The sequence below is a fragment of the Malurus melanocephalus genome, unplaced genomic scaffold (genome assembly GCF_030028575.1).
Source record: "Malurus melanocephalus ecotype Western Australia unplaced genomic scaffold, MMel_1.1 scaffold_171, whole genome shotgun sequence".
NCBI classification, from domain to species: Eukaryota; Metazoa; Chordata; class Aves; order Passeriformes; family Maluridae; genus Malurus; species Malurus melanocephalus.
Genome location: NW_026623403.1, coordinates 415,531 through 433,493, shown reverse-complemented (window position 1 = coordinate 433,493; position 17,963 = coordinate 415,531). Strand labels below are relative to the sequence as shown.

Below are 17,963 nucleotides of genomic sequence, written 5' to 3'. Positions count from 1 at the left end.
TGAGAATTGCACTTTTTATTATTAGTGAGTTAGGACAGATTGATAATTGATCTGTAATTTGATACTGGTTGGATCTCTTACATTTTTTGTTTCATTTTGTTAGTTACCGTAGGAAAGCACTGTAAAGTAGGAATTAAGTGCCTAGGTCTCTGTCATGAAGTTTATAGTTATATTTGAGGGAGTAGGCATTGTTATTCTGAGCTTAAAAAACCCACCTCAAGACTACAACTAATACTGAAAGCCAGATTTCTGTGGAAACAGGAGACACCAAAGATACACGGTCTTGAATTCACAGGTATATTTGCCTTCTTACCTGAATTCAACTCTTTGCRCAGTCTGTGTTGTCATTCCCTGGCATGCTGGTTGTAAAGGGAGATATTTCAAGTGATCTGRGGAATGTACTTCAACAGAATAAATATGGGTGGTTTGTATTTGTTCAGAGCAGACAGTCCTCTTCAGCAATGGTTTTGGTAAGGCTGAACAAAACCAAGGCTACTGGGAGCTACAAGCTGATATGAGATTGTTCAGTAGCTTGTTGGGAAAACAAAGGATATATTTAGTAAGGTAGATAATTCAAAGCAGTGGTTTCTTCAGCAAAAGGTGACTTTATTGGATATTTCACGAGTGGTGCAACACTTACGCAAAACTGTGTGTGCCCCCCCTTAGACTGATGTCCCTCAAAACACAGGTTATACTTTGTTTTTCTTTTCTTGACTTCTTGTTCTTGACCAATGAAATCACACTTGTTACAGGAATATTTCCTGTAAAATTCTAAGATTCTTGTTTGTGTTGGGAGATTGTGTGATTCAGAATTAATAAGAAGACTTTAATAAAGTACGGTTTATAAATTAAAGCAGATTACAGATTTTTCTATCTTGAACAGAAAGAAAGAAATAAACTTCTAGTGTTTTCAGGTAGAAAATTAATTTTTTATTAAAATGATAAYTTTCAAATAAAATCTTCAGTCTGCATTGGCCTAATTTTTACTGCATAGATTTAATGACTTTAAAAGACTTTTGCTCTGTAAAATGTCAAATAAAAATTCCTTTTCGTAACATCTGCCAGCACATAGGATGTGCACACTACCAAAGTGGAGCGCTTGCAGTGGGGCATAGGATAGGGCTAGAAATTTGGTTAAAGAACTGTTAGTTCATTTCATGTGGGAAAATGTTACGCAGTTCAGTGCCCAAATGATGCTTTAAGGTAAACTGGTTCCATTTATCCACCTCTGGAGATTAAAAAACTTGAGTAATTTCTGGAAGGAGGGCTGGTTTTTTGTTTGTTGTTGGTTTTTAACCCTGTGATCCTAAGTAATTCACATCTGCCTCAGAACAGCAAGCAACTAAAATTAGTGCTTAAACCTCACACTTGACAGTGAAGAACATGCTACTTTTCACCTTTGAGATGAATGAAAAGTGTTAGTACTGTATCTTAGGGTTTATTTTCATATTTCTAGAGATTTTTAAATGACCCCAAATTCGTAAGGAGTATTTGTGAGTCTAAAAATGTACAAACATTTCTAGGATCAATTTAGTCTCTTCTCTGGAATAATGCTATTACCATGACAGAATAAAATGYACCACAGAAGTCAGTATGGCATGGAATGATATAGATAATGGCATAGTGAATATTTTGCATTTTAATCACCTTTTAAAAAAAAAATTAAATTATCTGCTAGAGAATCTGTACAAAATGGGGGAAAAGGGTGCAAGGGACATGAGGCAAAGAACATTTGAAAATCTTCTGTGAAAAGAGAGAAGCACCCATCAGGATCTTACAAGGGTTTATCATATTATTTCAGTGGCCATTCGACAGGTATTTTATTACTTCAGAGACATGTTTTCATTTGCAGCAGTACAGAGACCTTCATCATGGTCATACTTGTCACTGTTGAAGTGAGTAGAAACACCATTGTAGGAATCTACATCTACCTGTGAACTTCTTATGTGTGATTTTGGTGGCTGTCAACTTCAGTCAGGAATGTGATGTCCATTTTCAAACTAAAACCTTGACATGCRGGATGCTTATCTGGGCTTACAGACTTGAAAAGTAACCACCCRAAGGTACATTATTCCTGTTTATGCTCCCATTACTTGTGTCTTAAACCAAGCTGTTATTACACAGAAGTTGACGACGGTCTTGTATTCTTGACAACAAGACAATTTCAGTTAGCAGGTTAATTTGTAGTCATCTTGATGAGCCTGCAGTTTTCTCTTAAAAAACTGTTTAGACTGACAGCAGATCTCTCTCCTGGATGATTCTGAGTCTAGAAGGGACTTTAATGCCAATTTATCAATGTGTATTTTGAATTTGCTTGCATTTTAAATAGCCATGCTTAATACTGATCAGATCAAGAASTGCAAGATGCTCTCTTCCAGTCTTTTACAAAGAGGGTAGTTTTGATAGTTAGGATGAACACCAGTTATTTTTATTATTTCAGTGGTAATTTTCACTGGAAATAAGATGAATTAAACTATGTATCTGCTATGCTCAGTAGTTTTCATAGAGAGTGGTTGTAGAAATTACTTAAATTGCTATATTAGCACTACCAGTAGTAGACTGCTAACTTTGTATTAAATTGTGTTGAAAGCCATCTAGCCTCYTTGGGAAGTTTCTCTCTTGTCAGGCCCCAAATCCTGTCCCCCCAGGAATTAGTCTTTTGTAAAGATTTTATGGAAAACTCCATTTTTGAAAGCATAGAAGTGGTTTCCTTTAGATTAAGTCTCATGTAAGAACATAGTAGTACTTAGCTACACAATTTTCCAAGATATTTAAAAMCCAATCTGATCTCCTTTTTGCCGTTTAGTTCAAAGAAGATATTTCTGAGGATTTCTCATGTTACAATTCCCACTCTATAGCTTTGTTTCAGTCAGATAATAGAGCTTAATTTTAAAATGCTTGTCCCTGATGCATTTTTCTCAAAATATATCTGAAGTCAACCTTTTTTTGTTCTACTAGTATTATTCATTTCATCTTACCTTTAATGTAACTAGTGCAATGAAGTTATTCATAAAATCTTGTCAGTGTTACATGTGTCTCTGTCCATCAAGAATATGTTATCTGTTATTTTAAAGAAAATTATCAAAGTTTTGAGTCTGCCAGAGTACACCTGTAATAGCCAGAGCAAAGAAGGAACCAATGATAGAAACAACAAAAGACAAATTTGCTAAAGAATGTAAATTAACTGAATAAAAATGATTAATCAATGGATCTACAACACAGCATAGCTTGCTTCGGTACAAAGTGAGCCATGCTCCAAAACAATTTTGTATGTATTTGGGTCTAACAAATGATATTTTCTTGGTGCTACAGTCTTGAATATACACGATCATAAATCAGCTCTGCGGGTCTAGACCAACGCTCTCCCTTCAGTTTCAAGCAGCTCTTCTGCCTTACTGTGTTTTTGGCTCTGAGGCTTAAACCAAATACAGCATACTTATATTTGTATCTTCTAATTGGAAGGCTGTGCCCCTTGAAGTGTGAGATTTGAAAAGTATTTGGTTCTAGGCACAATGGTTGTGAATGTCGTGAGGATGGCACATGAGGAAGAGAACGCTCTGAGAGAGTCTGGCAACAGGGAAGAAAGCGTGGGCTTATTTTTTTGAAGACTGCTTCAGATTTCTCTTCACAAACTTTCCCTTTCACCCTGTTGCTTTGTTTTCTAAGTTAAAAACCAAAACCATTCCCTTCATCTGGTATTACCTGGTTTGGTAAAGGCACAAATATGTTGGTCTGCATTGYGTACTATTCCCTGAAATTTGATATTGCTTGCCAGAGAAAACTGGAAGGACATCTGAGGACATTAACTGGCAACAGAAGAACCCTGAAGGATATTTCAAGCCTGGATATTGATGATGAGAAAAAAATGCTGTTCTGAGTGTTTCTTTTGCTGGGACATCAAGAAAACCCTCAAAAGGKTGCATAAAAAGAAAAAAATGCAACCAGCAGCCTTGTGCTAAATAAATAGCAATTACATGTTGGCAGTGGCGTGATAACAATAGTTTCTCCAGTAGTATTGACTTAATAATCTAATATTATTGATAGTTATAATGTATGAATTGACTGTAAAATGTTCTAAATTAAGGTATATTGAACCCCTGTATTTGATGGCAGTTGAGTGGCAATGATGGAGTGGAGAGGAGGAGGAGGAAAACAAAGCATAAGAGAAAATTAYTAACCAGTAAAAATGAATGTCTGCTTCAGCCTGCCATTCCATGGTCTGGTGTTCTTATGCTGCAAATCTTTAAATATTTTCGAGTTCTCTGGACTGAACTGGGAAGAAAACCCACAATGCCTTYCCTCAGTCTTCATCTGCAGGAGTAGTAATATATTGTAATGCATGGTGACGTTTCATATTATTGAAGCCTGTAGATGTTTTAGTAATGTCTCTTCTATAAACATGTCCATCTTAAAAATCTAATTATTTTTGGAACAATTTTTGTTACCATATGGCATGATGATGTTATGCAGCCTGTGACAAGCAGTACAGCAAGCTGCTTTTAGTGTTTCCTTCTGTATTATTAACAATGGCTAACCATTTTAATCAATATTGCTATTATATTTTATACTTTGATTTCAAACTCTTCTTGTAAAAGCAGCTTTGAAACYGACACTGTTTAATAGTCCTACTCACTTGAGTTGGTTGATTGTGTGTCTGTAATGACATCCACTTTAACCCCTGCCTTAGTCCAGGGTACTTCTTGTGTTCCAAAGTGTCATGGGTTCCCTCTATTTGTTCAGAGCTTTCTGAGGCATGACAGCCTTACGTAATATTTGCTGTCATTTGCCTTTTTTTATCCCTACGAAGCAGAAACTATCTGCCAAATTCATGCTATATTCAGCTCTACTCACCTTAGTACTAGAAGATGTAAGGAAAAACAGAGAAGAGTGCTCAGAGGATCAAGCAGTGAGATATCTGAGTAACTCTTAGGCTGTAGTATGTAAGGAAGATTAAATTGTAAGAACACTTGCCTTTTAGTTAGGTGATAATTTAAAGGGTCATGACAAAAAGCTGTCAGTATTTGAAGGTATAAACATCTGAAAAAAATGTGTCTTTAGAAGAGTTATAATGAAGAGGAATAAATTGAAAYGGAAAAGGAATTTTTCCCATGAACATTAGGCAGAATGCTATGAGTTACTTCCTTTCCATTAAGGGACAGTTATTCTAAGGAAGATGCRTAAAAGCAGAATTTTGATCTTTAAAACTATTATAGGCAAAGTATGATATCAGAGGATCRGTTCTGTGTTTCCAAGTTGGAAGTGGCATGGTGTGATTGGCTTTCCTACAGGCTGAATTAAGTGGTGCCAAATTTGGTTAACTAAGCATTACTTTTTATAAATACAGTGTGCAGAATTAAGCAAAATACTGCAATGGATTTTGTGTGATTACTAAACGTGTGCTGGTGCATGCATGAAGAATGTCATGGGAAGAGTGTCAGTGCCATTTTTCACAAGCTTAGGGTAGAACAGCAGCAGATAGGAGAAATGTAATTATGGTATAAACCAGCCAAACCTTGCAGGATCCTGATGCAGGAAGTGTTGATCACATTCATGGATCCCTGGTATCCATTGCCTCTGTGCTACAAATGATTCTATGGCCTCTGTATAATTAAAATCTCACTAGAGAACTTGTTCTTGATTTGACAGGAGTTCAAGGATATTTTTCTTATGTTTGTCACCTTTAAGACTTTTTGATGCTGGAGTTGGAAGTCTAGGATAGACTACTACTATAGAGAGAGTACTACTATAGATAGAGTACTACTGAGAGTTCTGTGGGTTTTAGCTCCTGGTAAGACAGTACAAGAAAGTGTGCAGCATCTCCTGATATTAACACTGAATCACAGGATGGTGGAGGTTGGAAGAGACCTCTGGAAGTTGTCTTGTCCACCCCCCTGTTCATTCAGGGTCATTCAGATCAGAGAGATGTCTAGTAGCTATGGAAAGAGATTTTTGAAAGGGCAATTATTTACTGGAGAGTGCTTTGACAAATATGATTTTTTTTTTTTTTCATTAAGGGGAACTACATTTGGCAAGAAATCTTTTGGGAAAAAGATTTTCAATTTATTTTTGTGGGTTAGTTCTTTAGTCATATTTTTACATTATTTCATGAGAAACCAATAGCAGTTTTACATAATTGTCAGTCATAATTGTCATTTATTCGTGTCATAAATTGACACAACCTTATAGTAGCTAGAAATGTTTTAACATGTTAATACAGACAGGAAACATATTGTAAGAATACTGAAATGTTTCTGTAAGTTATGCTATGTGTAAGGATTTAAAATATAAAATGATGAAATTCAGTACTAAAATTTATTAGTAAATAAATATGTCAAGGATTAATGAACAAGAATGAAAAMTAGGACTAAGACATAAAAAATAACATTCCCCTTTTTTTTTTAATTTTCTTTTACAGTGTCTTTCTGTACCAGACCTTTTCAAAGTATTTCACGCCACGGGAAACTTTTATAAATGTKTGTTGTTTTAGTTAAGGCAACTCTAAACATTTAGAAGCCAATTTCCTTTGGAAATTTCATATTCAGTTTCTTAGTTGTTTTTTTTTTTAGCATCCCTAGCAATTAAGGATTTTTCAGAGCATTCTGCAAGTTTTGTAGAATTGAATGCTGCAAAGTGATGTAGCTGCATTAGTTGAAGTGTAGAGTTTTAGTTGTAGAGTGAAACTGGCACTTTCATGAACATGCAGGTGTTTACTTCTTAAGTCATAGAAAATAACAACTCCTCTGGATTTCATTGCTAACAGAAAAAAATTGGCTAATCCAAAACATAAGCTAGTCAAGGATATTCTGATAATCAAATTATATTTGTAGTGAAGCCAGTAAACTTTTCAAGTGAGTAAATTTACTTAGAAGACTCAGCCTGGAATAAGATTACCTCATCTGAGTTTGGCATGTAGAACAAGATATTAGGAAGTTTGAAAGTATATGCAGAAATTGTTTTCTGAACTATTTGTTATGAAAAAGAAAGAGGAGATGGGTTATCAACTCATCATTGCCGAGGCATCCAATTGTATTATTCCATAAGTTGGTTCAGCAAAACAACGATCATGATAAGAGGAGAGAAGAATGAATTCTTGTTTTGATTTCACGCTTATTGCTTTGAGATTTGCATAGCCTCATAATAACACTTACCAGCCATCTGGTTTCCAGAGGAAAAAAAACTTTTTCTTACTGAAAAGGCTAGGACATAACATGCACCATTTAAAAGCTCATTGTCTGGAAATGACATAATGACTTTGTGTTTTCAAATTAATAATTAGTGCTTAACTCAGAAAACCAGGAGGTTATGCCAACTCTAGGGGACACAAAATGTATTTTGTGCAACCTCACAATTCCTACCATTGAGGAATCAAATTAAAGTAGTAAAAAAAGTGAGCAATGATATTAAAGAAGTCAAATACATTTTAGCATTCACTTCTAGTTTATTTCAGATGTAGCTTATTTATTTGTATTTTGGGGCTTTTATATGTGAATGAATAAAGATAAATAACATTAAATGACCTATAAATGTTGTCATTTTTCAATAAATCCCATTGTATAAGTGACCTAGACTATGGTGTCATTACACTACGTGATGATGAAGTGTTGAAAGTCAAGGTTTTTTCATGGTGTTTCTAAGATGTACATGTTGATGAAGTACRGGTTAATAGTCCATTACATTTTTAGTTAAAAAAATAAGTGCTGTGATACTGTTATTCTTTAAAGAATCTTACAAAAGAGTAAACCACAAACAAGACATTTCACCCTTAGGGTTCAKCATAGTAAACTACACCAACTGTTATTGTAACAAGTGGGAAAAATGATATCTTTTATCCACAAAAAGAAATTACGCATTAATATTTCTTTGCCGTGGATCTTCAAGTTGGGATTGTTATACATGGGAAGAACTCTGCTAATGCCCAGTTTTTGGCTTGTTGTGAATAAATACTGTATTTTATTCAACCTGACTTTTCTTCAGATAAGTCTACACTATCAGTTTATCTTACAACCTGATCTAAAGATTTAGTTCTAGTTTGACACCCTTCAGTTTTCTTCTGCATGTCAATAAACTCAATTATGGGATTAAAAAAAAGCAAATCCCCTGTAGGTATTTAAAATTCAAGGCTCTCAGGATCTTAAGTGTACCCTCAGCAAGTCTGGTGCTAAGACAAAACTGGGAGGAGAGGCTGATGCACCTGAAGGCTGTGCTGCTGTTCAGTGAGATCAGAACAGGCAGGAGCGCTGCATAGAGACACTCCAGATGAAGTTCAGCACAGACAAGTGCAGAATTCTGYACCTGGGGAGGAATAACCCCGTGCACCAGCACAGAATGGGGSCTGAACTGCTGGGAAACAGCTCTGCAGGGAAAGGACCTGGGAGTCCTGGTGAAGAACAAGCTGTCCATGGGCCAACTGTGCCCTTGTGGCCAAGAAGGCCAAGGTTTCTTGGGGTGCATTAGGAAGAGCATTGCCAGCAGGTTGAGGGAGGTGATCCTGCCCCTCTGCTCAGCCCTGGTGAGGCACATCTGGAGTGCTGTGGGCAGTTTCTGTGCTCCCTGTTAAAAAAAAATGAACTAAGGGGAGAGGATCCACCAGGAGGGCTACAGAGGTGATCAGTGGACTGGAACACCTCAGGTATGAGGAAAGACTCTGGGAGCTGGGCCAGTTTACTCTGGAGAAGGGAAGATTTTCAATGCATACCAATATCTTAAGGGCAGGTGTTGAGAGGATAGGGCCTGACTTTTCTGTGTGCCCAGTGAAAGGATAAGGAGCAAGGAGCACAAACTAAAACCAAGGACATTTCATCTAAATGAGAAGAACAACTTTATTTGTGGTTGACTGGGTGCTGAACAGGCTGCCCAGAGAGGTTGTGGAGTCCCCTTCTCTGTAGATATTCAAAACCTACCTGGACACAACCCTGAGCAGGTGAACCTGCTTTAGCAGGTYATATTATTGTCAACTTAAAAGAGCCTCTATAAGCAAAATGACCTAGTGCATTCTAGTACATGYCTGTGAGACAAAGATCAAGAAGTTTGTGGTTTAGCTAATTCCTGACTTCTCAACTTCCCTTTCCTGGTACTTTAGAACTGCCAGTCACATTAAGCATGGTGTTTTTTTTCCATGTGTGTCTGTTGTATCACCTGCTGTGTTTCAGAGTTTTTCCTTTACTATGTCATTGTGTTATGGATCAGTTTAGGTGTGCTGACTTTTTATTGAGGTATAAACCAAATTGGCTCTGAATTCTACATACAATCTTTGTAACTTTGATCATGTTATTGGAGATTGAATTTGGGCAGTCTTCAGGAGCTCATTTTTCTGCAGTGCTCTCGGTTTCACTTATATTAGAAAAAACACGGGATAAAAAATACAATAATAATTTGAAGAGAAATAGTAACCAGAGAGAGAAGTCATGGGTTTACTATGATTTCTGGACCTAAAAAGTCCAGATTCCTTTTTTCAGCTTTTTTGATTTAATTGCATGATGATGTACAGAGAAGAGAGACCAGTTTCCATCTGCGGAAATGCAGCTAGAAACAAAAGATGAACAGGAATAATCTGCAGCTACATACAAACTTAGAAAATATTAAATAGACAGAAGAAAAAAGACCCCTTTATTTTCTATAGCAGTAAAGTGTGTCTTTGCTGGATGAGAAAAATGTGAGTATTTTGTCTTRAAACTGGGGATGTAAAATTACAGCGAGTAATGAGTATGTATTCCTCTGATCCCTTAATGTACTTGATGTAAGGTTCTTCTTTCATCGTAGCTAACATGCTGGCCATTAAATACACTGCAGCAGCATCATTAGTGGCTTCAAAGTGCTCCTRCTTGCATCACATTTTTCCCTCCAGCAGGTGAGTGAGAATGGTGATTAGCGAACACCAGTATATGTCACTCACTGCTCGTGATTTCTGGTGAAGTCCTGTGTTTGGGGTAAGGGCAGCCCTGGAGYTGGGAGCAGAGTGAACTTTTGCTGCTTTCATGGCTCTGAAAAGCTTTCAGCTCCAAATTTCACTTGGCCATGTGTAGGATAAAATTCATCCTGTTGGGGGTCTGATGTTTGAAACTGCTTTGCTGTAGCAGTATGTGGTGAGGGAGATGGGCTGCAGAGAAAGGTTTCCTGAGGGGCAGGTGGTGTGGTACCTGCATGGATGAAATTCTGAATGGTGATATCAGCACATGGAAAAATAGTGCTCTTACATACCAATATCCCAGTTTCTTATGACTGGAGGAAAAGCTTCACTGAAAATTTCTGGATTCTGAATCCTCAGAGGATTTCTCTGGACTGTTTAGAGCAGAATACCATACATATTATATGGTATTGGTGTTAGTGTAGATTGGTTGGTGTAGAGGTGTTTGTTCCCTGTTCCCTTAGGTTGAGTTTAAAAAAAAAATCCCTACAATAGTACAAAAACCTGAAAAGAAAATCAAAATATTTTTCTAAAATTGCAYCTTTAATTTTTATATACTTGGTTGTAGGGTGCAAGATAAGGATTTTTTCTTTATTAGAAAGATGAATATGAAATCTTAGAATACTTTACCTGTATTAAACAATATGAACATGTTAAAAAAAAAGTTCAAAATACCTTATACCTTTTTTCTTTTTATACACTTGTATAGGTTTTCATTTGTATTRTATAAATCCATATAATTTTAGGGAAAGACACAAGAAGCCATCTTCTAACAGAAGTGGTGCTTTTTCTATTTTTTTTTTTTTTTTGAGCCTGAAAGTTTAAACATTATCATCATACTTATCTAGCTAAAACAATACACTAGAACTGGATAATATTTTCATCAATGGTAGCTGTGTATCATGGGGCAAATTATATTGCCAGTATTTTGAATCAGATTGCCAGTCGTTTCAAAAATTGTTTTGTAAAATTTAGCAGATAGGGTTCATAAAGCAATAAAGGATGGATTTTAAAATCACAAAATATATCATATTTCAGGGGAAAATGCTTCAGGGATAATATTTCTGTATAAAGAAGCAAGAAATCTTCCTTGTTTACTCATTTAAGTTTAAGAAAACTGCTGATAAACTACCATTGTAAAATTATTCCTAAAGTGAAAAGTTATCTAAAAGGATCACAAATGCATCTCGGAGAGCATTATGTCCAGTGTGCTGTTTACTTTGTAGGGTTTAGTTGAAAATTCCCTTCCAAAAAATCGGAAATTGGTAATATAATAATAGGTAATACTCTGTGTTGCTGCTGTGAGTTTAGTAGGGTGCCGAGTCAGAATATTCATCTTGTCACCTCTGTTCTTCTCTTTCTCCTCTGTGTCACCAGAAATACACAGAACAGCATCYGCTGTGGAGCATTTGCTGGACAGCTGCTGTGAGTGTAGGTAGAATGAAGGCTGTTGGTGTMGGTAGAATGGATTTTGGCACGAGCCCCTGTTTGAAAACTGAGGTCTGATATTTAACTGCGAAGGTCTTGCAGTTCATGTTCTGTGCACACTTGCGTGCTATTTTTTGAAATTAATGTCTCCCTAAGCATATTTTCAATGGTTCCTTTTTYATCATTTCACTTTTATTGATTGGAAATATTCTGGCCTTGGCTCTAAGAGCAAACTGACCATGGGCATTGTCAATTTTGTTGTGGCCTCTTGGATAATGGTAAGAGAAAAGAAGACAAGAGGATAAATGAAAGTGAAGTTCCAAATTACTGGAACATTTAAAGGTCTTTGAAAAGTTCATATACAAGTAYAGTTAATACTGTCATGCACTGAAGTGCCAAAAGACCTAGCAGTGAAGAATATTAATCTACTTTAATAAAATCAAAGGGTTCATATTTTTTTTTTGTAAAGAAATAATTTGAATAAAATTTGACCCTTTCTACAATAGTCTGTGGGTCAAATTGAACCTACTATTAAAATTCTCTAATATCTTTCTTGTATTACCATTTCAAAACTCAATTTAAATATTCACAGAGCTCCCTTTTTAATAAACTTAACAAAATTCAGGTAATTTCCTTCAACTTTCTTGATTGAAGGAAGGCAGTAGGTACAGATATAAAAAGATGTACAGCTACAAGCAAAACCTGAAATCAATTATATATAAGAAATAACATAACACATGGAAAGAAATTAATCAAAAGGAAAAAATTCTGCTATATGATTTTCTTGGTCTGCTACCTGCAGGCAAAGAACATAAATGAAAAAAAAAAATCAGCATTCTTCTTACAGATAAGGGGAAAATTAATAAAAATGTTTCCTTCCTACCAGATCCCCTGATGCAACTTATGTTAAAAGTGAGTGGCTGCAGGAAGAACTTACGTGTTTAAAAATAACTTTTTTTTTTCTATGGAAATATACTTTTGTACCTTATTCTGGCTTGCTTATTACATTGGTTGGTATAGTTTTATAGTGTCCAAAGAGCATTTATTTTCCTTTCTCTCTATTAAGTTCATCACTGAATCATGGTCATAAAGTTTCTCAGTGTTTGAAAGTGAGAAATGGTTCATTCTGCTTAGATGCCCCAATGAAGATTGTAAAGAATCTCACAAATTGGAGCAATCTTCAATCTGAACAAAACTTCTGAAGTTCAGCCAATTTGCTAAACAGACTGGAGAGGTTCAATGCACAGGCAGCAYCGTATCTCTTCAGTATACCTCAAAATGTAATAGGAATGGCAGAAATAACTTAGATAATAGCAAATAAACTCAATGGACCTAAGAGGAAGGACAAGTCTCCAGGAAGTCCTGTRTGGAAAACTTCCCAAGAGGAAGGGAAGTCTGAGATTATCATGTGGTATCTTCACTCCTGTTGTCAGATTTAAAATGAAATACATTGAACTCTCTTTTGTGTTTTCAGTACTCCTAACTGAACTTTTAGAAAAAGGTTTCCWACGATGTGAATTAATATGAAGTGTTTGCTTGCTGCTTTTCTTATGTAATTGATTGTACACAGAAGGAAATGTTCATGGTGAAACAGAAGACAAATGCATTGATTTTTCTGAATCTTTTCCCTCTGTAATCAGAGTGTCACATACCTAGGTCTTACCATGAGCTAAGGATAATCTGTATATGGCAGCATGTTTTCTTAGGAAATACTGAATGGATCCCACAGAACATGCAAAATGYCTTATGCTGATCCAGTGAATTTCAGGCTTCTGATTTATTGGAGTTGTTACTATTTAATGCTGCTACTACTAATTATACTCATTAACCTCTCCGCAGCCACTCACTGTCAAGTAGTGTAGGCTTTCTGAAGCATTCTTAATTTGTTAAGAGCACTGATTTATGTTGCTGCTCTGGGAATGTAGGAGAATATTGGTAGCTGAGAAGGAAGCTAGCCACTTCACATTTTCATGAGATAATTATTTCAATGATACTTTTCTGTTGTAGGATACATGCATGTTAAGTGCAAAACACTGGACGAGAAAGCATATAAGCACGTGCTTAATTTGAACRTGCATTTAAGTGGTTTCATTAGGGTGAAGTCTGATGAATTTGACTATGAGAAATTATTACAGAACTTACCCAGTTTAATGTTATTGAATTTCAATTATTTCATTACAGTTATAGTACCATAAAACTGGAGTCAAGCATTGATGTATCAGGATTAATGAGCTCAAGGGGTTCGATGCTCAAATTTGTGTTTGGAGGAGTGTTTATTGTAGCAAAAGYGTCTTTTGTTAAGTGAGTGTAAATCCTTTTCTGATGGCTCATTCTCACACTCTTACRTGCTATTAAAATTCTTACAATGCTGGTTTTATTTTGTTTTGTTAAATGTGGGCTGTCCTAAGTGCTGAGGTAGCATCTGTAACTCACTGTATAAAGATTGCTGCTTAGCTAGMTATCTTTGTGTGCTCACATCTATATGTTTGCATTTACATTATAGTATATTATATGTTAKGGATATTTATTTATTTAGCATTTAATAAAAGTGCTAAAAATATGTCCTTGAGTGTCTGTAAATCTGGTGGAAATTAGGGAGCACAGCTCAGATTTCTCCACACTGTGCTGGCAATTGGCCTCAATCAGAAGTAATTTTCTCCATGAAGGCACATGCAGCTCACTCGCCAGCCTCTCCTCAGTAGATGCTGTTATTTGTATCCAATTATATGTGGTGGTTTCTCGAGGTGGACTACTGTGTCCACTAAGYCACACAGATTTCTGCCACATTGACTTCTTCATTGCTGTCTTGAATTGCACTGTTTTCTACTACATCTGGTTTATCAGTGCTATTTGCAAAACGAGTTGAGGTTTGTGTTCATATCAATAAATGTGCATGAGCTGGAGTAAGTACCAAGTGAGTAAGTAAACTACCTCAACCCCTGTAAATCTTCTGATGTGTACAACATGATTATTTGCTTGTTTTATAAAGGCAAAAGGTTTTTTTAGGGCTTCATAAAAAATCCAGAATGAGTTAATAGTAAAGTACCCCCATTTAACATTAGAAATTGAGGTTTTACTTAATGTGATTGGGAATTCTTCACTATTTATCACATATCTAGCTAATCTGAAGCATTTCAGAATCACCTCTCCTTAGAGTACATCACATTCCTTTACAAATTGCTAATAGGAAGAGAATTGCTGAAATGAGAAGACAAACATCTAGACTATCTCTGGAATTAACTATTCATCTAAATTCTTAGACTGCTTAAGTTTGAAATTTTACTGCTTTAATTATTAAGGAGTCTAATCATATCTCAGAGCTGTTTACTATCAGATCACTGTGATATGCAGAAGAATTTCAGTAGCAGCAATTTTTGGATTTTCATTGCTGTCATTATGGCTATTGGTTTTAAAGTCATACTTAATCAGCAGTTATTGAAAAGGATTTTTCAGCAGATCAGGATGGAACCTTAACCCTGGTCCAGCTGAAGTAAAAGTAGACAGTACATGTTGTGTTGTGCCACAAGTACTCAATAACATGATTAGTATAAGTAATGGGAGTAATACTATTAAATTAAATCAACAATTTAGAAGAAATGCAGAAGGTGAAGTATAGTACTAAAGTAACTGATTAGCCTATATTTGGACTGTTGAAGGTAATATATCAACATAATAACAGCTAGGGAGAAAAAAAGCACTATCACAGAAAACAGTTGAAGGAAACTGTTATTTTTACACACATTTATTTTTGTTTGACTCTGTATTTTTAAGTATTTTAAATCAGGGAAGAAGTTGCAGTAGCTTTTTGCAGGTTGTTCCCTAGATAGAGGAGCTAGTCAGTGTTGAAAATCTACCTATAAGTTTTTGAACGAGATAAATTCTTAGTTCTCCAGCTCATGTAATTTACTGGTACCAGTGAGAGGTTTTTGGTTGCAAAAGACCACATCAGGCAAACATAAACGTGCATAGTTCATGTTTTTGCATTTGTCAAGAATATGTAGTTCCATATAATCTTTATTGTGARATTTTGAAAATGTCTTTTTATTTATTGTCTGTTTATGTGCAAGTAATTACATGAAGTAGTCAAGAATAGAGAATTTACTCTATTTATATTTCCGAGTAATGGYTTTAGATTTTAGTGTTTTCTTTAACCCACTGTATGCTTGAGTGATAATTAAAAAAGGCCACAGAAATCATCGATTTTGAGTTCCCATGACAGAGTAAGGCATTGTTCAACATGAGTAAGACCAACTTTAGGAAATGTTACATACCTCTTCATACATAGAATGTATCTATGGTAGCATGAGTGAGGTGTTTTTTGAAGTCTAAGATTGATCTAAAAAAATGAAATCTGGGCCCACCAAATGACTGGGGTTTGAAGAGGYGCTGTGGAGCTGGTGCATACATTGTATTTCCCCTTTCTTGGAAAGAGTATCAGTGGAAATTACAAGGTGTGTTTCCATGACTGCTGTGAATGGAATCATAATAACTGCATTTCTGCTTTTTTTGTAATTAATGTACAGTGATGATTAGCTTGCTGATAATGTATTGGTGACCTGATCAAACAAACTGGTTTAACATCTAGAAACAGACCTAAATGTCATGTATACATGCCAATTGGATTACAGATACATTGCTTTTGCTGTATTTTGTAAGACACRTTGTAAAAGTCAATAACAAAGAGCAAGTCATTCAGCAGGAAATTGACTTTCACTGAAAACATTGGCTGAAGTTTAAATCTTTTCTCCAAATTTAAAATACTCGGAAAATTTATTAGACATTTGAAATGATGCAAATATGGTATTTATACATTTTTATAGGTGGCAAAAATKTACATTTCCCTAAAATAACACTTTTTTTTTCATTATGTTTCTCCCTCCTGGTTAATTTACCTAGGTGTTACTAGGAGCAYGCACCAGTAAATGGCTCTACCGACAATGTCACGTATTAATGATAAAATGAAATTTGAGCAGTATTTCCGATAATTTGTGCAGAACCCCTTGTGCTTTCATTTRGTGAACCTGGACACACGTGAGGTGCCTGGAGAGCCCGTGCTCAGCTGCAGCRCCCTGCTCCAGCGTGTGCTCGTGCTTTGTTCTCTGTTCCGTACAGTGCCATAGTCACTCTTCATTCCCTGTGCATATGCAGTTGCTGGATTTTTTCCCAGCATGGCTGGAAGGTGCAATTAACAGTAATGGATACTTTGATAGTGAGAATCTTTATTTCTTCAGCCATAATAATAGCCCCTTATTTTCGGAGCTATATTGTTGAATGACAGCTACTGTTGGCGAGTATGTGTCTACAAAAGTGGGTTCATTTGGTCAGATTCTCAGCTGGCACAGAGAGTCATATTTCCATGAAAGATAGTAAGCTATATTAATTTATGGAATCCCAGCTGGGAATCTCAATCAATTTCAATAAAAAGTAACCATCATATTCCTCTGAAGCAAGAGTCACACAACCTAGCCTAAAGTGAATTTTGCTGTTTTAATAAATGTAGGTAGTCACTGGTTTGTAATAAATTACATAAAATTAGAGTGTAGCCAATATTTGATTTCTTAAAAAATTTATTCCTTCCTTTTCATTGAACACAACAGAATCATTTATGTATTGTATCTCAGCATGATAGATTATATAGGAATAGTGTATTTAATACAGTAAAACTATCATATAAATACAAATCACATTTTTTTTCATTAGCTAGCTCGCTTTCATTTTGAAGAAGAAATACTCAGTCAATTATAAATGAGGCTGTGCTTTCACTGGAGAGTGAAATACATAATTTTTTTCRAGGCTCAACCATGTATAATGAAATCTTTCTTTTGAAATCCAGTCTTAAGACTGGATTTTGAAACATACTGACATTTAATAAAATCTTAGTAAATTAAAATATGTTCACATATTTCAAATCTCTATTTAAATCTAGAGTAAAATTCTACATCCTGCAGAAGAGATGTATCTGGCAAATAGCTCCTATTAATCAATGATTTTGAAGTGYGTGTATATAAGAAAGATTTTAAATTTTGAGTATATTCTAATCAGTAACCTTGGTGTTATGTGTTAAAATCTGTCTGGTGCTGTCTCTTCCRGAGGATCTGTAGCCGTGGCATCTCTAGGTAACTAGAAGAAAAGTCAGAAGACCTCAGGCTACCCTTTAAAATTCAAACTCATGCCCTGTTTCTGTAACTAGTTTATGTTTTTGTAGCCCTGGCTGGTAGCTTACCAGGACATTTGTTTGGCTTCTGTGTAATGAACAAATAGTCTCCAGAGTCCTGTCCATTGACTGGGAATCTGGTAAAGAGTCTGGCAAGCGAATGATCAAGGATAACATCAGGGGCTGCTGAAGCAAAACAGCAAAATAAGCTGAAGTTTGTATTGTCAGTACCTTTGTAGTGTTTCACTGTCAGTAGTTTTAATTTGATTAACAAAGCTTGTAAAGGGAATATTTTAAGTACTGTAATTCAGCATCAAAAACAATCAATAACAAACAAGAGAAGGCTCTTCACTGTTTATGTAGTTTTACAAATATAGCTTTGATTTCTGCTGTTAAAACTGTCTGTAATAGTAGAGCCCAATGAATAATGAAAAACCTCCATGTGCGAGTACTATTAATACATATTATTAATGRCAC

General features: G+C 35.6%; 1 protein-coding gene across 1 annotated transcript in view; it reads left to right on the top strand.

The window, feature by feature from the left end:
* The window catches only part of ZFPM2 (zinc finger protein, FOG family member 2), a 302,885-nt gene that overhangs the window by 38,863 nt on the left and 246,059 nt on the right, over window positions 1-17,963 (top strand). The window lies entirely within an intron of this gene.